This window comes from Tamandua tetradactyla, chromosome 5, assembly GCF_023851605.1.
Source record: "Tamandua tetradactyla isolate mTamTet1 chromosome 5, mTamTet1.pri, whole genome shotgun sequence".
Lineage (NCBI taxonomy): Eukaryota > Metazoa > Chordata > Mammalia > Pilosa > Myrmecophagidae > Tamandua > Tamandua tetradactyla.
In genome coordinates, this window is record NC_135331.1 from 142,081,294 (window position 1) to 142,107,638 (window position 26,345).

General features: G+C 38.6%; 1 long non-coding RNA gene across 1 annotated transcript in view; it reads right to left on the reverse strand.

The window, feature by feature from the left end:
* LOC143682782 (uncharacterized) overlaps positions 1-22,100 on the reverse strand; it is a 141,726-nt gene extending 119,626 nt beyond the window's left edge. The window contains exon 1 of the long non-coding RNA XR_013175276.1: positions 21,893-22,100. This is a non-coding gene — a long non-coding RNA (uncharacterized LOC143682782). The remainder of the gene's footprint in view (positions 1-21,892) is intronic.
* Between the last annotated feature and the right edge of the window lie 4,245 nt (positions 22,101-26,345).

Consider the following 26,345-nt stretch of genomic DNA (forward strand, 5'->3'; position numbering starts at 1 on the left):
TAGCCTCTACTGTAGGAATAGTAGAGCCAAAGGGGAAAGCAATAAGTGTGGTGATGGAGGCAGGATTCATCAAACAGAACGGCAGAGAACTCATTACAACATCATTAGGGACCAGAAATTAAATTAGCCAGATAGACACAGCAGTAACCTCAAAGGTAAACGAAAGATGAATGGGACAATTGACCTAACCTTTTAAATTTAGAAAAGCTTATGTTTGTTTCCTGCCTGTTTTTTGCTTTGTTTTATTTAAATTTACTCAGCAGCGATCATTTAAGGCAGATTTCAGACTTGAGGTCTGCACGTTGGATACAATGTTGATTTGGGTGATAAAATGCTTACTTCCTGCAATGAGGGACTGGTCTAGAAAAGTGTTCACAGAACACTTTTAGTAACACTTTTAGTTACACTTATAGTAAATAAGCTACAAACCTGAGGTTACAATCCCCATTCCCCTGTCCAGCTGCATTCCACTCACCTCACATGCCTTTCTGCTGGCACTGTCCCCTAAATACAGACCTCGCTTAATAATAGTTGATCAGGAAAGGGATTGTACTTTACACTCGGATCAACCTTTGAATAATTAAAAAGAAATTCTAATTGAATACAATTGTCCAAATGAGGAACAAGGAAAGACTGAATTCCTGACATTCACAACCACTGGCCACGCTCATCAACAGGATGGACACACTGGACAGAGAGACTTACAGGAGTGATAGCTACCAGAGTCCGCTGCTTCAGAAACTACTCCATGAGTTCCCTTCATGGCCTTGCTTAGTTCCCTTCATGCCCAAATGTGCTTAGCTTCTCAAGTGTCCCTGCAGGCTCCAACTTCTTCCCCAGCACAGTGCTTCAGGCAGGTTGCTCAGTGGTTCTCTGTCTGATCCCCTCATTCCCCCTTCCAGACTCCTACTTCCCCAGCAACTCCTACCTTTAGGTTGGGTCTAATAGCCTGTAAGAAATCCCTTATTCCTACAATATTACTAGTGGCTCTGCTTCCTTGACTAATCCTGCCTCATACAGAAACTGAATATTTTCTCCTCACTCTATACCCACAATAAACCCTACTCCGCCCGAGGTAAATGGATGCCTTAGACCAATGATAACAAACCTCCTGTTTCATAAAGGCAAAAGAAAAAAGCACAGCAATAATTTTCAAATCACTACCACTTAAAAGAGTTTTACTCTGGGCCCCAGTGACATGTTTTCAATTGGGTCACCCTAGTTTACAAAAAATAGCTGTAGAACATAGAGAAGGGGGCAATGAAAGATAAAAAGGAAAAGGATAAATTCTATTAAACATCTAAAAGTTCAAAGACCTGGAAAAGATAAAGACAAAGAAGTCACCACCAGAACCTATGTTAATGGATAAATGCAATGTTTGAGAAAATACCATGCTGTTTTAATATTCAAGCTCTCAAGGTCCATCCATGTCAGAATGAGACAGGGTAGCATAGAAATGGCGACAGGATAGCTAAAGTGCCCAGAAGTAACCACAAGATCAACGGCCTCCTGCAGCTGCAGAGAATTCCTGCCCAAATTATCAGAAACTAGCACGGGTGAGAGACCCGCAAGGGAGAAGGGAGAAAAGGGGAATGGAAAAGTACCAAGAACAGCAACAGCCCATGTGAAAAGCTGCCCCCAGCACAGTTAGGTGCTTCTCGCCTCTCCCCCTGCAAGAGTACCCACAAGCCCCTCTTGCATGTATACTCAATAACTGGCATCTCTCCCTTTGTGAAAGCACCCACATACCCCTCTCACATGTTGTGCTGGTTTGAAAGGATGTATAGCCCCTAGAAAAGCCATGTTTTAATCAAAATCCCATTTCATAAAGGCAGTATAATCCCTATTCAATACTGTACGTTTGAATCTGTAGTTAGATCATCTCCCTGGAGATGTAACCCAATCAAGAGTGGTTGTTAAGCTGGATTAGAGGAGATGTGTATCCACCCATTTAGGTGAGTCTTGATTAGTTTCTGGAGTCCTATAAAAGAGGAGACATTTTGGAGAATGAGAGATTCGGAGAGAACAGAGAATGCTGCAGCACTACAAAGTAGAGAATCCACGAGCCAGTGACCTTTGGAGATGAAGAAGGAAAATGCCTCTTGGGGAGCTTCATGAAACAGGAAGCCAGGAGAGAAAGCTAGTAGATGATGTCGTGTTCACCATGTGCCTTTCTAGATGAGAGAGAAACCCTGACTGTGCTCGCCATGTGCCTTCTCATTTGAGAGAGAAACCCTGAACTTCATCGGCCTTCTTGAACCAAGTATCTTTCTCTGGATACCTTTGATTGGACATTTCTATGGACTTGTTTTAATCGGGACATTTTCTTGGCCTTAGAACTATAAACTAGCAACTTATTAAATTCCCATTTTAAAAAGCCATTCTGTTCCTAGTACACTGCATTCTGGCAGCTAGCAAACTAGAACACATGTGTACTTAATAAACGTTCTACCTGGCTCGCTCAATCTGCATTGTGCCATTGAACCCTTTCTTGCAGCATGGCTGAGAACCTGGGAACTTGACTCCAGCAATAAGAACATGACAAAAATGAAAGCTAAGGGAGGGAAAAAAGGTAATCATTTTACTAGTCACTAAATGGAATGGAATGTCACTAAGCTGACAGACTCTTGCAACTAAAAATGGAGTCCCTGGTAAGCAATGGCCTTTCAGCCACACATCATGTAGCCACCAACCCAGATGGCAGATCTTACTAGAAAATATATAGAGCCAGAGGCAGCCTTGAAGACTCTCCATGCCTGCCTAGGGCTGCTGATGTAAATCTGTCTGATCTTCATAAAGATCCTCTGGGAGCCAAGGTCTTTCCATTCTTCCAGAGCAACAGGCAGGGAGCCCCTAGAATGGTAAAACTAGAATGGCATGTCCATTATCAATGACATATTTGCAACCTAACATCTATCAGAGAAGCCAGCCAGCTTGGGGCTGAGGGAAGGATAGTTATCAGCCAAAAAGAGACACAATGGTTCTAAATCCTTCTTTCAAAGATCCCCTCTGGGTATAAGAAAATTGCTTCTAAGCCCTGGAGAAGTAGACACAGAATGTCTTTTGTGTCCTTTGCTGTGACCTTTTCTCAGCATCATTACCCCCAGACCTCAACTTGGGGTTAGACCCAGGTAAGTGGGTAAAAGCCCCTTTCTCAGCTCCCAACCCCTCAACTAAGCCCTTATCCCCTGAGAATCTGATGCAAATGTTATCATCTATTATTCTAATCAACCCATCCAGCTTTAAGAGTCTAAGGGAGAAGGTCACTTCCATCCCAGTCAGGACTCTCCACACCATCCCGCAATCCCTACATTGTCTCAAAAAGGGAAGCATTGTTTGGACCCTCAGCCCAAAAGCAAAAGTCTAGATCATTTCAATAAGTCCATAAAGGCTGTTTTTCTAAGAGCTAAACTTCATTGACTCCTATAGTCCACCCCATAAACCAATTCTATTCAATAAAAGATTACTGCCCTATAGACCCACTGTGTTGCAGTTTGGAGGCAACCATGAAAGGGTGTTTTCTAAGCACATTACCCAGGTCTCTGAAGAGTACTGATCATGCATCCTCTTTGCCTGAGGACTCTCAGGGTACATCTGTGGTCGAGGTGGGACTGCTGATAGCACTCCCCTCCACTCTCATACTGTCCCAGATCAGACAATTATCCATTTGGGTAAGAAACCAACAATTCTGGAAGTCCACAGAGCTTGTCTCTTTCCTTTACTCTTTCACAACTCTAAACCTTCTTGATGTCCACAACCCTTAGAGTCACTTAGGATCCTCATCCTGCCACTCATAAGACTGCCAGTCCTCAAGGTGCAAGGCAGTGTTGCCTTTCTTGAGAAAGAAAGGAGAGTCTCCTCCCACTCCCTTTTTTGCACACTGCATCACGTGGGCACCTGTCTGGGGCCTGGGCCTTGCCAAGTTCCCTGACTACCCTGCTTCTGGGCACATCTGTAGCCCTCCAGTCCAGGCCTCAGACATCCCTCTGGAATGAGCCAGGGAAGACACAGGATGGATGTGCAAAATAGTAGCACTTCTCCCTTGCCAGAACTTGTTTTTGTTTTTATGGATTACGGCTAACCTCCTGATATTAAACCCCAAGTCTTTGCCATCTACTAGAAGCAGGTAGAGCACATCTCCAAAGGTATACGACAGACCTCACACAGACTCTAACCTTCCCTCTTGCACTTCTCCCTGTCAGAGTCCTGCCACTGCCACTGCCCCTGCTCCATGCCAATAAGCTGGAATAAGTAGATCCCAGTGTAGCATCTGCTCCATGAGCACCTCAGATCTGAACACCTGATTCAACCAAGCCAAGATCCTCTACCACACCTGTTCTGAGACAGTGCAAATCCAGTCCACCTCATTATGCTTCACCTTTCTGAACTTGTATTTGCTAGCCACACAAAGAGGCAAAGCAGAAAATCCTGCTCACTTTAGGGATAAAGGAGTCAGCTAGAAGACAGAGTTATTTTCTGCTATTTTTCAAAATCTGCCAACATCACAGATGATGTTACCATTGACGCTCAGCAGTCTTATCATTAAAGGAGATAAAAAGACTGCCATTCTTTGTTGCTGGATAAACTATAAACAGGACCCTGGAATGAGTTTAGGTGAAGGCATAGGGCAGGATAAGAAGTGAAGAGGGAGTTGCCCATTCTGACATTTTTGGAGTTATGCATTCAAATATCATCTTATATCAAATCCAGATAAACTGGGAGGTCTCATTCTTCCTTCAATAAATGCCCAGAGAAACACACATTTTCTATTAAGTGTAAAGGTCACCGTGGGGTGCTTTGGCAGAGCTGTGGGGTGAAGTTGTACAGCACCTGCCTACATATGTTTGGCCCAGTGCCCTTTGCCTGTTTCCCCTCTGATCAGAAGCACATTTATCTGCAACTTTTTGAAAGTCAGAAAAATAAAGACTCTCTCGTAGACTGTTCTTATTTCTTAGAAACCAATTCCAGACCACATACAATATTTTGGTTGAATTTCAATTATGACATCCAATCGGATTTATTTTGTTCAGATAAAACACAAAAGGAAATTACCTAAGTAGATATTAATATCTATTGCCACAAAGGTAGACTCTTTTTTTATTTCTCCCTATCTTTACACTTCTCTCTTCACTTTAAAAGAGACCAGAGAAATATGTTATGCAAATCTTTTGTTCTTTTCTATTTTTCTTCCTCTTCTATGTGACTTTCTTTTCCCACTCTTCTCTCACATTTCACTCTTCCCTGTAATCTGATACGTCTCCTTCCCTGACTCACTTTATTCCTCCCTCTCTGCTGCCCCCCAACAACCATCATGGCCAGTCTAAGGTAAATCATGAAACAGTAAAATTTGTTCTTCAGCACTTCATCGTGGTAGGCTGAATTATGCAACCCAGCAAAGACATGTTTTTAATCTTAATCTGGGTTCCTGTAGGTATGAATTCATTAGTAAATAGGACCCTTTGAAGATGTATTATCAGTTAAAGTGTGGCCAAAGGGAATGAAGACAGACCTTAATCTGCATGACTGGAGGCATTTTTAAGAGAGGAAATTCATACACAGCTGGAGGAGCCAGAAGCTGGAAGTCAGTGAGAACCAAAAGAGCAGATGCCAAGAGAGAGAATCTCCATGTGACCGGAGACAGAGATGCAAGCCAAGGAACCCCAAGAACTGAGGCAAGCCAACACCAGAAAGCCAGAGACTTTAGGAAGATGGCATGTTTTTTTGACACCTTGATTTTGGATTTCTCTAAATCCATGAGACAAGAAATTGCTCTTGCAAGCCAACCAGTGTGTGTTGTCATAGCAGCCTGGCAAACTAAGACAATCATGTTCCCTTTTATGAACCTTTCCTCTCCTCACTTAACCACTGTTAGATACTCCACACATTGTAGTGGGGGTGGGGATGGGGTTAGATAAATATCTGAATCCTGGTCTTGCTATGTAACCTTGAACAAGTTATTTAATTTTTCTGTACCCTGGTTTCTCCATTATACAGAAGCCCTTATTTCTATTTGAAAAATAAAGAAAATAATGCCATCTTCAAGGGAGTTGGTTAAAAGATTGAAAATGTATATGCAGGTTGGATATTCTGGATCTGTTACCTCCCTCCTGCATTCCACCCCTCCTCAAGCTCTTCTCCCTGTTCAACTCCTGATACTGGCCATTTTATTATAATGTGATTTCAAATCAAGGGGTACCTCTTTCAATAGTGCTGGTTTGGGGGATTATTTTTGATTAATGAAAAGAAGCCTTTGATACTTGATTAAGGCATTTCAGCCTTGAATGGGGGACAGGACTCAGAAAAGGAAGAGGCCATTGTTCATTGCATCCCATCCCCATAATACAGTGGTTAGAGATGTCCCTCTCTGCTAAATTCACTACATCATTTCCTAACATATGCTCTAAGGAGGAAATGGTTGAGCATTTCCAGCCCCTTCCTTTGGCAAGTTCACGCCTCCCTACTGGAGGAAAGGTGAAAGACTCCATATATCTGATTAGTTCAAATGTTACCAAAACATCCTTGATTCTGACAGATTGATTTGAGCAGCCATATGTCAACCAATGCTTTCCCAACCGTCAGTTGACTTGAGTCCTCAACTACATGGTCTGTGATAGTCTAAACCATCTCCAGAGTTTCTGAAAGTTTCTTAGGTCTTGCTTCCCGGAGGTCCCTCCCAATATCATCCTTAGTATCTGAATAAACTGTCTGTTTCATGCCACACTAACCCAGTGAGAAATTCAGCCTCTTCTCTGGTGTATACAAAGAAATCCCTTCTTATAAAATGATGTGTGAGTTTGGTAATTTCACTGAAAAATTGTACAGTCAAGGGGAGTGTCCCATCACATACTGTGTAGCTTCCCACCATCCCTTTATTCTCCTTCCCCTTCCCTCCCCCAACTTCTCAGGAGTCCACAAATTTCTCTTTCTGCCTGACACAGAGTAACTTCACTCCTCTAAAGCCTTGATGGCAGGCAACACCAGAACTTCAAAAGAGTGAGTTTCTGCCTAAGAGAAATGACAGCTGACAATTGCTAAGACAACAGATATTTTCCTAATACATACATATAGGACAATGCATAGGAGACTATGTAACAAAAAAAGAAGATCCAGGAGCTTTAGTACCTATTGCTAACGGACTGGGTCTGTCACAGGTGGTAGTCCAGAGCATAACAATGATTTAAATGGAGAAAATGCAGCTGGGGATGGAGAAAAAGAGTGAAGAAGAGAACAGTAGAAAAGAATGCTGGAACTCCTACCCTGTTAAAGGGCTTCTCAGAAAACTCAGGCAAGACATTTGCCTTCTCTCTGCCCTCATTTCCTTATCTTCAAAATGTCACACAGTGGATGCACTGAGTCTTCAGTCTCCCTTCCTTGGTAAAGGGACCACAAGGGTTGATAATGAAACAGATTCCTCCAAGGCAGAGGTATTTTGGGTAACATATTTGAAAGGGTGTTTTGAAATGACACTGCTTTGTCTACATCAATGAGACTAGTATGCCAAATAGTATCCAGAGAGTGAATGTTGGGATAATTTGGATGTAACATAGGTGACCCATTGATGTTCCAATAGATTCACCTCGTCAATCTGGCTTCCTATATGAAGGAAAGATGGTTATATCTCCAGATAGAGGAGGGAGGTTTCCTGATGGTGGATATGTATAAACAGCTGTGTTTCCTGATAATTACCTCCCACCATGCTCTCACGACTTGTTAGGGAGAGAACATACAACATTTATCTTGGAGGATTGGATCTGCTTCCCCAAAACACATGTCCCGAAGTTATTAAGTCCTATATCCCTCTACCCCAGTCACTTCTCTTTTCAAATAAAGCCTCTCTACTCTTTTCAATATGATTAACAGAAGCTAATGAATATAGGGGTAATAATCTTGTTACAGCATATACTAGTGTTGACTTGGCTTGGCTTGGTAGGCTAAGGTGGGGTAGGGGAACCTACCTAACATAAATCACCCTTCCCTATCACCTCTGTGATTTTGGCTTCTGCTAAACATTTACAAAATGCTAAGGAATCAGGCCAGTGAATATTTCTGCTATTGTTGAATTAATAGCACAAACCAAAGAGATGAAATAAAAATTAAAATTTGCAAAAATAATCACAAGTTCATAAAGTCAAAATCTAAAATACAGGCTGCCAGGATGGAGGTAATTAATTCTTAATTGGTACAGAATTTCTGTTTGGGATGACGGAAAAGTTTTGATACTGGGAGGTAATGATGGTAATATAACATTGCAAAATTAATTAACAACATTAAATGATATATTTGAATGTGGTTAAAAGGGGGTATTTTAAGTTGTATACACGTTACCAGAATAAAAAACTTTAAAATCATAAAACTACACAACACAGTGAACCCTAATGTAAAATATGGACTAGAGTTAATAGCATACTTATAATAATATTGTTTCATCAATTGTAACAAAGGTATGATACAAACATAAAGTGTAAATAAAAGGGAAAATGGTATGTGTGAGGAGATATATGGGAGTTCTTTACTTTCTATATGATTTTTATGTAAACAAACCAACTTTTTTAATGAAATAAAAGATATGAAAGTTTCTATTTTAAAAATGTTCACATAAATCAACAATCACAAGAACAAATTTGTAAGTGTTCCATGGAACTAAGAAAGGAATATTTTAGAAGAAAAGATGTGTATTTTTTACGATATTATAATAGGAGTGACAGACATAGATATAAGTATGTATGTTCATATTTTATTTAACTTAATTCTTCTGTATTCCTATTTTTTCAGATATGCCAAATTCTAAAAAGGGTATGCTGGATTACTTTCATTACGTATATACTTATGTCAAAATTTTATTGCATTTCCAAGAATTTTTACTTTCTTATTTGGCACTTACATATTTTGGCTTAAATTTTAACACACTTAAACAACCAATGGGTCAAAGAAGAAATCACAATGGAAATTAGGAAATATTTTGAGCAGAATGAAAATGAAAACATAACAAGCCAAAACCTATGGGATGCAGCAAAGTCAATGCTGAAAGGGAAATTTACATGCTTACAATAAAAAGAAGTAAGCTCTCAAATCAGAGACCTAAACTGACCTGAAGGATAAGAAAAGAAGAGCAAATGAAACTCAAAATGAGCAGAAGGAAGGAATTAACAAATATTAGAGTAGAGATAACCTGAAATAGAGAAAAAAATGGAAAAAATCAACTAAAGTTCATTCTTTGAAAAGATCAATAAAACTGACAAAACTTTAGACTGAAAAAGAAAGAAGAGAGAGGATACAAATAAAATCAGAAATAAAAAGACAGACAAATAAAAAGGGTTAAAAGAGGATATTATGAACAATTGTATGTCAACAAATTAGATAGCCTTGGTAAAATGGAAACAAACCTAGAAACACAAAAACTACTTACACTGAATCAAGACCGAACATCTCAAAAAAGCAATAACTAGTTAATAGATTGAATCAGTCATCAAAAACATCCCTACAAAGAAAAACACAGGAGCAAATGGCTTCACAGGGAAATCTTATCAAACATTCCAAGAAGAATTAACACCAATACTGATGAAGAACTTCAAAAAAACTGAATGAGAAGGAAACCTCCTAACTCATTCTGAAGCCAATATCACCCTCATATAAAAGCCAGATAAAAATACCACAAGAAAAGAAAGCTACAGATCAATATCCATTATGAACATAGCTGTAAAAAGTCCTCACAAAATACTAGCAAACAATCCAACAGCGCATTAAAAGAATGATATATCATGACCAAGTAGGATTTATTCCAGGTATGTAAGGATGGCTCAACATAAGAAAATCAACTAATGTAATGCACCATATTAATAGAACAAAAGAAAAAAAAAACATATGATCGTGTTAATTGATGTAGAAAAGACATCTGACAAACCCAGCACCCCCTCCTGATAAAAGCACTTAGAAATTAGGGGCAGAAGGAAGCTTCCTCAATGCGATAAAGCACAACCATGAAAATCCACAGCTAACATCATACTTCATAGTAAAAGACTAAAAGGTTTTCCTCTAAACTCAGGAACAATATAAGAATGCCCACTGTCACCACTGTTACTCAACACTGCACTGGAAGTTCTAGCCAGAGTAATTAGGCAAAGAAAAAAGACATAAAAGTCTACCACCAAATCAGAAAGGAGGAAATAAAACTTTTCCTACCTGAAGTTGCTATGACCCTATATACAAAAAATCCTGACGGGAAAAAAAAAAGCTCCTAGAGCTAATAAATAAATTCAGGAAAGTGGCAGGGCACAACATCAAAAGCCAAATATCAATTAATCAGTGGTGTTTCTAAATACTAGTACTGCACAATCTGAAGAAGAAATCAAGGGAAAAAAAATCCATTCACAATAACAACTAAAAGAATCAAATACATAGGAATAAATCTAACCAAGGATGTAAAGGACTTGTACATAGAAAACTACAAAAACATTGCCAAAAGAAATTAAATAAAAGGAAGGACATTCTGTGCTCATGCACTGGAAAACTAAATATCATTAAGATGTCAATAGTACCAAAAACAAATTATAAAGTCAATACAATTTCAATGAAAATTTCAACAACCTTCTTTCCATAAATGGAAAAGCTAATCATAAAATTTATATGGAAAAGCAAGGGGCCCCAAATATCTACAGACATCTTGAAAAGGGAAAATGAAGGTGGAGGTCTCACACTGCCTGAGCTTAAAATTGATTACAAAGCCACAGTAATCAAAATACCATAGTAATGGTAAAAGTACAGACATTCAGACCAATGGAATTAGAATTGAGAGCTCTGAAATCAACCCTCACATTTATGGTCAACTGATTTTTGACAACACAGCAAAACCACTTAATTGGGAAGAATAGTCTCTTCAACAAATAGTGCTGCGAAAACTGGATCTCTATTTTCAGAAAAAAAGAAGGTGAACACCTACCTCACATCATACACAAAACTCATCTCAAAATTGATCAAAGATCAAGATCCTAACATAAGAGCTATAACTATAAAACTTGTGGAAGAAAATCTAGGGAAGCCTTTTCAGGACCTTGTGTTGGGCGATGGTTTCTTAGACATTATGCCTAAAGAACAAACAACAAAGGAAAAAAATAGATAAATGGGACTTCATCAAGATTGAAATCTTTTGTTCCTCAAAAGACTTTATCATGAAAGTAATATGACAACCTATGCAATGGGAGAAAATATTTGGAAACCATATATCTGTGAAAGGATTAGTATCCAGAATATATAAAGAAATCCTTCAACTTAAAAAGACAACCAAATTTAAAAATGGAAAAAGACTTGTACAGACAGCTCTCAAAAAAAAGATATACAAATGACTAGAAAGCATGTGAAAAGATGCTCAGCATGATTAGCCATCAGGAAAAGGCACAGGATATCATTTCCCACCCGTTATAATGGCTACTATTTAAAAAATGGAGAATAACAAATGCTGGAAAGGATATGGAAAAATAAGAACACCAATGAATTGTTGGTGGCAATACAAAATGGCGTAGACACTTTGGAAGACAGTTTGGTGGTTCCTCAGAAAGCTAAGTAGAAAACTATACGACCAGGCAATCCTGCTACTAGTTATATACCCAAATGAACTGAAAGCAGGGACTCAAACAGATATCTGCAAATCAATGTTCATAGTGGCATTTTTCACAATTGCCAAAAGACAGAAGCAACCCAAGCAGCCGTTGACCAATGAATGAATAAACAAATGTAGTATATATATATATATATATTCAATGGAGCATTATACAGCCATAAAAAGTAATTGAGTTCTGATATATGCTATAACATGGATGAACCCTGAAGACATCACTGAGTGAAATAAGCCAGACATAAAAGAAGAAATACTGTATGATCACAATGTTTTGAAACAATTAGAATATGCAAATTCATAGAGGCAGAATCTAGAATATAGATTACCAGGGGATAGGGTAGGATAGAGAATGGGTTCCTAAAATGTACACGGTTCCTATTTGGAATGATGGAAATGTTTTGGTAATGGATGGTGGTGGTGGTAGCACAATATTGTCACTGCAACTAAAAGCACTAAAATATATGCCTGAAAATGATTAAAGGGGGAAATATTAGCTTGTATATATGGTAACAGAATAAACATTTTTAAAAAAACCATGGAACCACACTACACAAACAGTAGATCCTAAGTAAATGATGACTTTAATTAATAGAACAATTATAAAACTGTGCTTTCATCAATTGTAACAAATGTTCTGCACCAATGCAAGGTGTTGGTAATGGGGGCTATACGGAAATAAGCATATTTATATATAGCAATGCACAATTATTTTGTAAACTCACAACTTCTCTAATAAAAAAATAATAATTAAAAGAATAACTCAATTAGAAATCCATTTATAATAGCAAATAAAAGAATCAAATATCTAAGAATAAATCTAAACAAGCATGTAAAAGACTTACACATAGAAACTAGAAAACATTGCTAAAAGAAATTAAGGAAGACAAATAAATGGAAGGACATTTTGTGCTCATGGATGGGAACACTGAATATTGGTAAGATTCTACCCAAAGCAATCTACAGATTCAGTACAATCCCAATCAAAACTTCAGCAAACTTCTTTGTAAAAACAGAAAAACCAATCATCAAATTTATATGGAATATCCAAAGCCATCTAGAAAAAGAAGAACAAAGTTGGAGGGGTCACAGTTCCCAACCTTAAAACTTTTACAAAGCCACAGTAATCAAAATAGCATGGTATTGGCATGAAGACAGTCACAGTGACCTATAGAACTGAACTGAGAGTTCTGAAATCAATTCCAGCTTTACCCCTCTTTATGGCCAAGTAATTTGTGATAAGGCTGCCAAGTCCACTCGATTGGGAAAGAATAGTGTCTTCAACAAATTTTGGAGGGAAAATCGGATGACCATATGAAAAAATAAAGGAGGATAACCCTACCTCACACAATGTGCAAAAATGAACTCAAAATGGATTAAAGAACCAAATTATAAAAGTCTTAGAAGAAAGCATAGGGCAGTATCTTCAGGACCTTGTTTTATACAATGATTTCTTAGACTTTACACTGAAAGCACAAGCAATAAAAGAAAAAATAAATCAATGAGACTTCATCAAAATGAAACGCTTTTGCACATCAAAAGACTATATTATGAACATAAAACAACAACATACACAATAGGAGAAAATATTTAGAAATCACATATCTGATAAGGGTTTAATATCTGGAAAATATAAATCCTACAACTTAACAACAAAAAGACAAAACAAAACAAAAAAACAATTATAAAATGGTCAAAAGACTTGAACAGACATTTCTTCAAAGAAGATGCACAAGTGGCAAAAAAGCACCTGAAAAGATTCTCAACATCGTTAGCTATAGGGAAATGCAAACCCAAAACACAGTGAGATAATATCTTATACCCACTAGAATGGCTACCATCAAACGGAAAATCACCTGTTAGAGAGCATGTGGAGAAACAAGAACACCGATTGTTGGTGACAATGTAAAATGGCACAGCTGCTGTGAAAGCCAAGTTTGATGTTTCTTCACAAAGCTAGGGAGAGAATTATTACATGACCCAGCAATCCTGCTACTGAGTATATACTCAAAATAATTGAAATTAGAGACTCAAACTGATATCTATATACCAATGTCCACAGTGGCATTGCCCATAATTGTCAAAAGATGGAAGCAACCCAAGTGGCCATCAGCCTATGAATGGATAAATAAAATGTACTATATACATATAATGGAATAAATTCAATTGTAAAAAGGAATGAAGCTCTGATATATGTAACAACATGGATGAACCCAGAAGACATCACATTAACTGAAATAAGCCAGACACAAAAGGACAAATATCGTATGATCTCCCTGAGATGAAATAATCAGAGTAAGAACATTCATGGAGTCAGAAACTAGAATGTAGATTACCAAGGGCCAGGGTGGGCTAGGGAATGTGGAGTTAATGCTTAAATTGTACAGAGTTTCTACTCGGGTTGATGGAAAAGTTTCATAATGAATAGTGGTGATGGTAGTACAATATTGTGAACATAATTAACAGCACTAAATTATACATTTGCATGTGGGTAAAAGGGAAAATTCGGGATTGTAAAGAATAAACATAGGACTATAAATGCAAACAGTGAACCCTAATAATGTACAACACAGACAATAGTTAATAGCACAATTATAAAAATTATTTTTCTTCTACTATAACAAATACTGTGGGGGAAAACCCCACAGAAATGCTAAAGGATTCCTCACTACACTATTGGAAAGTAGGGTGGTATATGGAAACTCTGCATTCTATGCATACATTTCTAAACACCTACAACTTCTCTAATAGAAATTTAAAAATGAAGGGAACACGTAAGTTCATGTTAAGCCACTGTTGGGTCCATAATTTCATGGAGTTTAAAGAAGGTAGAAAACATCACTTCTGGATACCTTCAAGTCCTTGGCTTCCTTGCAGAGTGAAATTTTGAGAAGTTTCTAGTAATTCCCTGATATTAAATGATGAGATGGTAAAGCAGAGGTTGAACCCAGGTCCTCCTCCAAATGTATTTAAATAAGTCGACCAAGGGACCCATGATGTAAATAGCAACACAGTACATGTATTCTAAAACATCTTTCTTGGGTTTCCAAGCCAACGGTGTAACCACAGCTCTTCTGTGTGTTACAGAGAGGGAATGAGGGAGGGAGAGAGGAAGGGAGGGAGAAAGAAAAGGGGGAAGGGAAGGAGGGAGGGAGAGAAAGACAAGAAGGGAAGAAAGGATGAGGAAAGGAGGGGAGAAGGAAAGAAATTTGAAAAGTGACTCTGAGGCTTCCTACATTCAGGATTTTTACAAGTAAATTATTAATGTGGATTACTAGTGGACACCTATGTTACTAAAGAGAGGAAGAAAATGAGGGAGAAAGAGGAAAGAATTCTAAATATCCATTTCAAATGACATCAGATTATTCTTCCTTTTTAATTTATCCCTACAGCATGTATACACACAAATAAAACATAATCTCTATAGACCTATTAAAAAGAAGATGACCAGTGCTTAGAACTTTGTTTTAAAAGAAAGGATGCCAAGTTAGAGATTTTTCTCCATGAACAAAAATGAAACAGAATCTGAGAAGACCCACTTTTTGTGGGTTCATCTCTGAGCCCCAGAAGTCTCCTTTAGCAGCCCCAGGACACAGGGTGGAAAAACACATCCCCAATCCTGACAGCTGCAACTCCAACTGCAGCCATGGAGTTGGAGAATGCAGAGGAAGAAGGTAAAAGGGAACATATATGCTGCCAGGTTCTGGGCAATGGGAGCCAAGAACAAACACACTCAAATTACTAGAAATTCCATCCTGCCAGGGAGTTGGGTGATTTGATATCAGAATATACAACTTCTCACTTTTCAAGGCTTCTGTTATCAAAGGCTGAACAACTCATGATAATCAGTAATGTATTTGTCCTCATGTCAATCACAAATGTGGATCTGGATTTCTGCAAGCTGACTGCACTTGGTCATAATAGTGGGGGATTTTCCAAGTCTCTTTAGAACTGGGTTGGCAAACTCTTTCTAAACAGAGCCAACTAGTAAATATTTTCAGCATTGTAGGCCATATGGTCTCTGTTGTAATTAGTCAACTCTGCTGTTGGGCAAAAGCAACCACAGATATACATGTATATGAATGGACATGGCTGTGTTCCAATAAACATTTATTTACAAAAACAGGGCAGCTGGCCAGATTCGGCCCACAGGTGACAGCTTCCCAATCCACACTTTAGAATAATCACCTTGTAACTCTAACATGTCCCTAGGATCACTGCTTCTTGGTTCACAATAGGACCTGAGTTCTATGTTAGACTTAAAGAAACAAGACAGACAGTAATCTCTGAAATGTTACTGAGAACTGTTGAAACCTTTTCCCCGTGCCCCCTGCCCCCCGTTCACTTAGACACGATGCCTGAAATTACTAAATTGCTCCTTTTGTTAAAGCAATTTAAAGTTCCAATATATAAAATAATTATCTGAGAAGGCTTATACCTTAGGCCTGGGGTCAGCAAACTATAGTGAAATCTGGTCTACTACCTATTTTTTTTTACTATACGGGAGCTAAGAATAGTTTTTTTATATTTTGAAGCAGGTAAACATTTTCAAAAGAATAATATTCTGTGGCAAGTGAAAATTGTATGAAATTCAAGTTTTAGTATCCACAAATGCCATTTTATTGGAACTACTGCCATACACATTCATTTATACACTATCCATGGCTGTTCCCTTACAACAACAGAGGCCGATAGTTGTGACACAGGCAGTATGGCCTGAAAAACCCAAGAGATTTACTATCAGGCCCTTTACAGAAAAAGTTTTTTGACCATTGTCATAGATCACCGTGGCCCATTAACTCTTTCTCCTGAATTAGTTTTTCATATTAGCTACCTCTCCTAACAACAATGCATTGTCCTGTTAGTTAGGAGATGGGATGCAGGAGAGTACTAAAGAGTTCAGGAGTTGGACACACTGCCCAGAGAGTGAGGATGACAGTGAAGGGTCTCAGAGCATCCCGAGATACCACCAGGCACCTGAACAAAAGACGTCTGTCTAGCTCAAGGAAAGAGTCATTAAAGAAAGATATGGGGAAAAGTAGAAAACAAAAACTTAAACGTTAAACTTGAGTTATTCCCAACTTCTCCAACTTGTCAACAGTGTGGTTTTAATGTTTTATTACGTTAAAACAAAGTGATAAAAAGAGTCAAATGTCATTTTTAAAAGGTTTTTAAAAAAGAAACCTAAAGGATAGACTTTCTTTATTAAAAAACTGGTTATCAAACAATCATTTATTGAAATATTTTCCTTTGTAGTTCCTATGCAGTTGGGCACTCCACTGCACCACTGTTGATGTAATCTATGATGCCATAAGGGTGAGACCATCAACACTGCAGCCCACGGAGCGGGCAGTGCTAAAGATTGGTGCCACATCTGTCAGGCAATGTTGATAATCTCATCAAAAGCATTATTTCCACTGTGCTCAATGTTTTTCTGCTTCTTTACACCTCTGGATGGTTCTTTGAGGGCTTGTTGATCAGGATAGAGGCAGAAGATATGCCCTCAATAGAGGCCTGTCTGTTCTGTATGGTCATTTTCACCATAATCCTTAGACTCTTTTAGTCACCAGTTGCCTTGGCAATGTAATTACCAACCTTTTTTGGAGATAGACCCATAGGACTAATCTCGGGGCCTGTGGCACAATTTCCCCATAACCGTACCTCAAGTCTACAACTTTAATCTCCTTATCTCCTTAAGGTTGAACTTGGTGGCATGGCAGAGGCAGCTGGTGACAGATGAACCCAGATGTAGGACAACCAAGGAATGATGTACATTAGCTTCCTGAAACCAAAAGCAGTGACTACCTCAAGGACAATATTTTCCAGTTTTATGAAAAGGATAATTCATCTCGACATTAATACAACTTCAGATGACACTTTTCCAAGACTTATGTTCTCAATGATGGGGTTGGTCAGTCATGCCTATGTTTCTAGCTGATCTTCCTTCTTACTTGCTGTTTCATGAAGAGTGACACTCAACTTAGACTTCATAAAGTGGAACCAAAGGAAAACCCCACAGAAATACTAAAGGATTCCTCACTCAGGCCAGCTCTGGAGCCACATTCTCTAAGATTTCCTTGAGATTGGCTTTGGTAGAAGGCCCAGGAAGGCTAATAAGGGATGAACCAAAAACAGAAGACTTTGTTCATACTCTGATCTCCAATCTGACATCAGCCCAATATTACAGCCTGGACAGTTGGCATAAGTTGGCCCTTGGACTCATTTAGATTTACCTCTAGGGGATTTGTTCTTAGTAATCTTTATTTTCAAATGGTTAGGAAAAACTTCAATGTAACTGCTATAATTCATGAACATTTTCAAAAGCAATAATAACAATAATACTTTCCTAGCATTTCCCTGTGGGGTTTGAAGCTGTGTGTACCCCAGAAAAACATGTCCTTAAATGTAATCCATTCCTACAGGTGTGAACCCATTTTAAGTAGGAACTTTTGATGAGGTTGCTTCAATAAGTATGGGTATTATTCCTATTACTGAAGTCCTTTATAAGCAGAATGAAATTCAGGCAGATAGAGAGAAAATCACAGAAAGCAAGGGGCTTGACTATGATGGAAATTGAAAGAGAAAGGAGGCACCAGGATATGCCACCCAATACCTCGTCATGTAAAAGGGGAGTAAAGGACTGCCAGCAGTCACCTGCAGAACATCAGTGTTTGGAAAGAAAGCATTACCTAGATAATACCTTGACTTGGACTTTCTTTTTGCCTCAAATCCATGAGCAAATAAATTTCCATTGTTTAACCCAACCCATTTCATGGTATTTTCTTGAGCAGCCTAGGAAATTAAAATATTCCCCAATGCTTTCATTTAAAATGAAATTTTAAAGGAATTTAAAATTCCTTTAAATTCTCTTATCCACAACTGCTTCCTCTAAGCAACTCAGTAACCAGCCCTTCCTAAGGTACCCCAAGAAAACCGAAAGGAGCATTTTAAATTAAAAATAAAGGAAAAAAAAAAATAAAGGAATTAATAATCTTTTAAAGACCATCAACGAGTCCAGTAAGAAAGGAAAATGAGAAGTGCTTCTCTAAATGCTATCAGAATTTAAAACTGTATAAATGCTGGTATTGAGCATGATGAGGCAACCATGTGGCATGCCAAAACAAAGATGTGAAATACTGTAATGGACAAAAGCACAGACTATTAGGACTGGAAAGAAACTAAACGATAACATAGCTCAATCAGGTCATTTTACAGATGGAGCAACTAGTAGAACCAATTCCAGGTGTTTAACCCATTTCCAGTCTCTGATACTCCTTACCCCTACTAAGTTTTCTTTCTTTCATCCCCAAAATCCCTAGGTCTGTTAACTTCATGAGGATACAGCCCGGCTGAGTATTTCACCTACTAATCATGAAAAATATCCTTATGAATCTTTTGTTTTTATATATAAAACTGCATTAAGGCTTCCTGAGGAATGCCACATAGGTGCTCCTTGTGGAATATAATCAATACACTAGCATATTCTCCTGAGTGTGATCCAGCTTAAATATCTAAGTAAACTGGATCCTTAAAGAAAACCTGTGTTAATCCCTTTATCAAAGCAAATAGCAAGTTTCCAAATTATCTGATTGATGACTGTGGATGTTTACATACTGGGTTTACTTAAGGATATTTCCCTAACTTCAGATCCAGCAGAGTGGCTCTACTCTATAGGGAACGAAGTAACCACTTCTGGACTATAGTCCAATACAAAAATTCAGGCTTAGATCTTTGAACCAATTCATTACTGCACAGGATCCCATTCAAACTCATTCACAAAATACGGCTTGCATAAAACATATCATATAACTGGGCATGTACTTTAAATCTAAAAGAAATGAGGGTTGCGGGGTAGAAAAGTGTTACAGCTGGATATTTTCAACTGTAGAATAGCTGAACTCTATATGTCAGCTTTTACTACTATATACTACATAAAATACCAAATTTTATTTTGCTATTACTAACTGACAATAAACTAACTAAACCCTAAAATTATTCAAAGCATCAGGGACAAGTTAATCCACCTGTAATAAGTGGCCAGAATAGTTTATTCCAGCTAACAAGCTAATGTAAATCTGGTGGAAGAACTGTTCTTGTTGGTTATTATCCAATATTAAAAGAATAATGCTGTATGTGTTCCAAAAAATGTCCACTAGAAAAAGAGTCAGTGGCAAAGAAAAACTTGAACTGGGATTCAAAAAAAGACAAAATGCAAAGACTACAGAAAAAAGTAACCTGTCTAATGTGTGATTTCCCCGATGTCTTCAGAGCTATCAAGCTACGTCTATGGTTCTTGCCACCAGCTGCACAACAATCACCTGAAGGATATTTTTAAAATACACATTTTCAAATATATATATTTTTTTAATGGCCAGGCCCCACTCCAGATCAATGGATCATGAGGTTTGGTCTTAGTATCTTTAATTTTAAAAAGTCCTCCAGGAGATTCTACTATTTAGTCATGGAACCATGGCATCTCCTCCAAGGACCTTCCAAGGTCCAAAATTACCAAATAGGTAACACCAACACCAACATGGTTTACAGGTTAATTAGATGCAGCAGCACAGACAGTTAGGGAAACCATGTCTAGATTCTTCTTTGCAACCACAGAGAGTCTTTTCAAGGAAGTAATTCTAAATCACCACCTACTCCCAAGCCATATGCAAGCTTCTTCCTAGCTCCAGACCCCTGTAGGATCTGCTAGGGAGACAATTATCTCGCGTAAGAAATGTACCATACGTGATACAGAATTGAGCCATCAAAAATTACCTATTTCAACTGCACAATTATTAATACCACACTCTTCTGCTTACATAGTGCATTAGCTGAAAGGATATTTAGAGTGTCCTTAGGTTTTTGGGTTTCTACCAGCTTCTATGAAGGTTTATGGAATTTTTTCATAAAATACTTCTAAAAGTTCTCATAAGTAAGCCTAGAAGCCCCATTTCTAATTTTCCTTTCTACCAGTGAATTCATGAAAAAGCAGAGAATCCAAAATTATATCCCTTAAATATGCAATTTTTTCAGTCTTTTGGACATGTTGAAGATCTGTTAACCACCAACAGATGTGTTATACAGCGGTTTTCTTTGGACAAAGTTAAAGCTATTCATCCCCCCAAATCCCTCTAGCTGCTCCAAGGTGTCTTAAGCCCAACACATAGTTAATTTTGTGCTTGTTCCACTGTGGCTAATTAAAATATGTTTTACATGGTTCAGCATATTTTCCCACGCAATTTGAACCCCAAACCCCACCCCCACCCGAGTCAGTCTAGTTCTTTCCTTCCTTCCTTTCACTTGTGTGATTCACCCACAGATTATGTTATTTGAGAAACCCTGATGCAGGGAATAATCATTAGCCAACTCTAGTTGAAATGCAATATTAATCCTTAATTTATTCTTCTGAGGAAAGTCATGCTTAAGTGTTCTTTCATTCATTTTCCACAGAAAACCAAACTTTCAACCTAAATTGTGTTAATGGTAACTTTCCAAATGGAATTCCAGCATGCTTTCTGATTCAACCACCTCATGGATACAGGTGGAAAAGAAGAAACTACATTTGAATTGAGTCAGAAGCTTCTGGACATGACTTTCACTAAATAACCTTGTGGCAACCCCATCTAATGAAAATCAGATCTCATTCAGAGAAGGGAAATTTGCTTTCTTGGGTAAATCTAAATTGGCCCCATAAGATTCATTACCCCAAGAATTAAAGGTCCTGTCTACACAGCACTAAATGATCAACGAATTTCGCCAAAATCCCTATTTAAAAAACAAAATACTCTCCTACAATTCAAATCCTTTTAGGAAACATAATTAAGAAAATGACTCACTTATTAATGGATTTCAGGCACACTTGTTTCTTTATCAAATAAAATTAATTTAAATAATCGAAATAAAACTAATCAACAGATACATTACTGTGTGTTCAGTCAGGACTATATCAAGTCAGAACCAGGACCTAGGTATAAGAATGACCCAAAAGCAGCAGGAGTTTCTCATGCCTTCTGCTTTCAATTGTAAGTTATGATGCACTGTGAGACATATATGTGTTGAAATCGTGGAATTTTTATCTTTTGCTGCCAAAAATATCAAAAGCCATCCCCATTTTAGTTACAACTGAATAGTACACAGTAGGCGTTTAACGAATATTTGTAGCACGAATAAACAAAAGAATAATTAAATTTTCTGAACATACAGAGGACAATAAGCTAAAAGGCCGGGGGGGGGGGGAGGGGGGGGATGGGGGTGAAAAGGGTTGGGAAACACGTCTTTGTACTATCAGACCTGGTAACAGAGACTGCTCTTCATATATTCCCAGCTTTCCTCCTCTTCCCTACCACACAGCGAATCCACATTTTGCAGCCTCTCGGGCAATTAGATGCTAACACCTGATGGGATCCAATCAACAAAGTGTGAGCCAAAGTAGTAAGATCCGCATCCAGGTCTCCCGCTGGAAACTCTGCACACTTCTCAGCCAGAACACCTTCCTGGAACCTCCCACGCTCCCCCCAGGCATCCTCCCACAGGACGCCTTCCTAGAAACTTCCACCACCCTTACCCTTCCGGCTAATCCGGACGGAAAAAATCACCAAGAATTTAAGGGCCGCGTGTTTATCACGGCAGAGCTTCTGTCAGCCTGCCTCCCTGAAATACAGTGAAGACTTCCCACCAATCCAAAAATACCACCCTGAATTTCTGTGGCAATGAGAAAGAAACTTCCATTTTTCATTCTGTTTCTCGGCGTTTCTGTTACGTTGATATACGGAGACAAAAGAAAAATGGCTTTTATATTTAAAAAAATAGTAGAACCGGCGTTTAGATGGCATTTTATAATTATAGCAAACTATTTGCCAGCCGCTGTATGAGGTGTCTTACTTGGATTTTCTAGTTTAAACCTCACAACAATCCTATAAACGATTGCTATTATTATACCAATTTTTCAGGTGAGAAAACTGAGTCATAGAGAAGTTAATCATAGGAAATAAAGAGCATAGTTTTACCTCAACCTCCATTCTTCCTCAAAAACACTCAAAACTGCTTATAAGAACTTCAAAATCATGCACCTCTAACCTCTTCCAGATAACCATTTCTAAAAACTTGGAAGAAAAGTTTTTTCCAATATGCCACTTGCCAGGTGGCTCCATTTCCGTACTCTCCACTCCTAATAGATGCAAAAGCTCCTGGCCCCTGTGACTGCATCTCATGACAGCACACCCACTTTATTGTTATAATTGATATCCTCGTCATCATTGCCATTCACCATCATCATCCCAGATCTATTACTTTCCATCTTATGCTGGATATTTTGTCTACCCCTCATCCAGTGCCTTCTCAGTATTAGACTTTTGACAATGAAACAGAAAGAGTTCAAACATTCAACAAGGTTTTCTTCATTTGAAACAGAAGCACAATTAAACAAATCTTCAGAAGGTTAGCAAGAAAATCACTAAAAGTTTTGCTATAAAAACACTCACATTTTTGTGTTCAGAAACAGGGAAGTGATCATTGGAATTCATTGAAAGCTTATATACAATAGCATTTCAACTATTTCTATAACTTGCAGTAACACCTAAGGTGTCAGGCATGATTTAGAAATCAGAATGTTCTCTTTAAAAGAGATGTCCAGTTAGCTGAGGATTAGTTCATTTGTCCACCAAAGCTTCTCAGGACAAGGAGGCCTCCCATTTGGGCACATGGATTTGAACCTCAGGAATGTCCATGCAAGTGCAGAGAACTTTGAAAATGGGGAATATCTCCAATGCTCTCAGTTACTTACAATCCACCTAGAGGAGGCATAAATATCTTGCCCCAGAAATGACACACATGCAGAACATAGAAACTTCACACAGTCCATGAGGAGTGTGGTGCATTTCACAAATCAAGAGTGATTACAATCTTAATGACCACAGCTGCAAAGAGAGAAGACAGCTGACCACAGATTCTGTCTGCTGCTTTGTGTATCTTGCTGACCAAAATTAATATATGAAATATTTGGCATGACTTTCCTCTGAGGACATCAGAGCCACTCTTCGGTTATCTGGGCAACAGCATATCCTATATTCTGCCCTTGGCTTCCAGATTCACCAAGACACCTGCTGCTCTAGGGTCCCAGTGTTAATACACAGAAGTGTGTTAGACTCAAGGGCCTACCACCACATCAAAGTGTGGCCTAAACAGCTGTGGTCAAATAGTTGCTTCCCACCTAAATCTTCTAAGTGAAATTCGATGTACTCAGGTTTCATAAATTAACATTTTGAATGAGATTTCAACTGCTACAGGTAATTGGTATCTATTATATCATTGTTTTACAAAAGTCTTTAGGTAAAAGAAGAAAAGCTCCCAATCAGTTACATATGAAGCTGTGACACAGATGATGTAAAATCAATTTGATACAACACTAAAACATATTCCATACTTGAATCTCAACCATATCTAATAATATGGAAATGGTCAGTACAAGCTTTTAACTTTCAAATCATTTTGTTTGCCTTCAGAATGGAATTTACATTTCATTTGGGCCATCAGAACATTTCCAGAACAAGTAAGGAAGACATATTAGAGAGGACCAAATAAAAGAGGATGGAACTGAGCAGGTCACCCTTGGAAAATGGCTAGTACAACATGCCAGTTTAATTCATGGGTGAAAAATTAGTAACAACAAGGAAAATTCAGTGAGTTTTTCATAAAATTAAATTTATTCCATTTAAAGGGCTGTTTATAATTTTAAAAGTGTCATTTCTATTCTTTGAGTGTTCAAACATCCTTCTTTTATGAAATGATAATTGCTAGTAATTTGTCCATAATTGGCAAAATGAAAAACTTGACAATTCTATTCTTCTATACCAAAACGAAAATGTTTTTAAGATTCCATTGGTCCATGGAATCCAGAGTCCAGGAGATATTAAATTAATCCAATCTGCCTCCCATAACTTGCACCTTAAAATATCGCCGTTGAAGATGAATGCAAGTTTTCCTTCATGGCGATATGAATGATTTTACCAATTGATACTGTAGTGTTTAAGACTAAGTGTTTCCCTGGCATCTTCAGTGTACTCACTACAGAGCTAAGAATTTCCAATGAAGAGAGAAAAAAACTGTCCCTTCCAAAAAAAATTTTACAGTCAAGTTGAAAAGAAGTACCTCCATGAACTAGAAAGAAAGGAAAAGCTTCCACAGTAGGGTATTGCCAAGAGTGAGATTCTGTGGTACCAACAAGGGAAATTGATCTGTTGAGAACTGAGAGGTTAATGTGGGGCTGACCCAAGATATGAGTCTTGTTAAATGAAGGTGTCTGTGTTTATTTAAAATATGCAAAGTATTTTTTTAATAAATAAAAAAGCAATCATGGAGAGAGTGCTAATGCCAGTAGTTGTAAAGAAAGCAAAGTGACAGGCTCAGCTACCTTGGATAGGCTTCTGAGAAGCCCAAGAAATGAGGCACAGAGGAGTTCCTTGAGAGTAGGCCTCACCTCATGCCAAACAAATCATTGTCATACTCAGTGTAAGTTCACCCGGGAACAAAGGTGCAAGGAAGCATCAAGAAGGCAGCAAAACTAATCCTCTCCTACCAGTTTCAAACCAAAAATAAACCTCTATCAAGAGTTCCTACTCTACTTAAATTCTGAGGAGCCAGCCTCTCCAGAGCATCAAGTAGTTCCATCCCCCTATCCCATAGTATCGACAGTCCCTTCAAAATGGAAACGTTAGAATAGACATAGCCCAAATATACCAAAAGAGTGGGAGAAAGATCAAAGGTGATGGTGGATTTATAAAGAGAAGGTAGGGTTTAACAAATGAGTATGAGTACTGAATCATTGCATTGATATTTCTTTTAATCTCCAGTGTCTTAGAGCAGCTAGTGGTAAAAACCTGAAAATATGGAATTGCAACCCATACCAAACACTGAAATCTGTTCTACAACTAATTGTTGCATTGAAATTTATTGCTTTTTTGTATATATGTTTATTTTTCACAATAAAAAAGTCTATTGTGATGATAAATACACAGCTGTATGATGATATTGTAAACCATTGATTGCCCACTTCAGATGATTACATGGTATGTAAATATATATTATATCAATAAAAAAAGGACATTATAACAAATGTAAAAAAAACAAAGTTCCCTGGGGGGGCGGGGCCAAGATGGCGGCTTAGTAAGGTACGTGCATCTTAGTTCCTCCTCCAGAGCAACTACTAGGTGAACAGAAACAGTGCAGAACAGCTCCCGGGGCCACGGCAGGAAATGGACACACAGCGTACCCCAGTCTGGACTGGCTGGTCTGACTGCGAGACTCGGCTGCAGTGACATCCCCAAGCGGCGCGCGATCCCCTGAGCAGCGGCAGCTGTGGCAGCCGGAGCTCCTCCCTCCCTCCTTCCCGGGCCGGCTAAGAGTCTCAGAGAGGCAAGTTTCCCAAGCCGCGGCAGCTGGCGCCCCTCTTTTGCGGGTCCTTCCTGGTCCGGCTACGAGTCACGGATCAGAGGGCTACCCAAGCTGCAGTGGGCCTCCCCCGCGGGCGGCTTTCTGGTCCAGTGGCGAATTCCCCAGGCCGCGGCGGCCTGCGACCGACGCCCCTCCCCCGCAGGCAGCTTCCTGATCCAGTAGCGAATTCCCCGGTCCTGCTGCGGCCGGCGACCGACACCCCTCCAGGGAGAGGAGGGAATTTCCAACAGTGGCAGGGACTGGGTCCAACCAAACACCAATAGGGAAATTAATAAAGGAGCCACAGGGTCCCCTC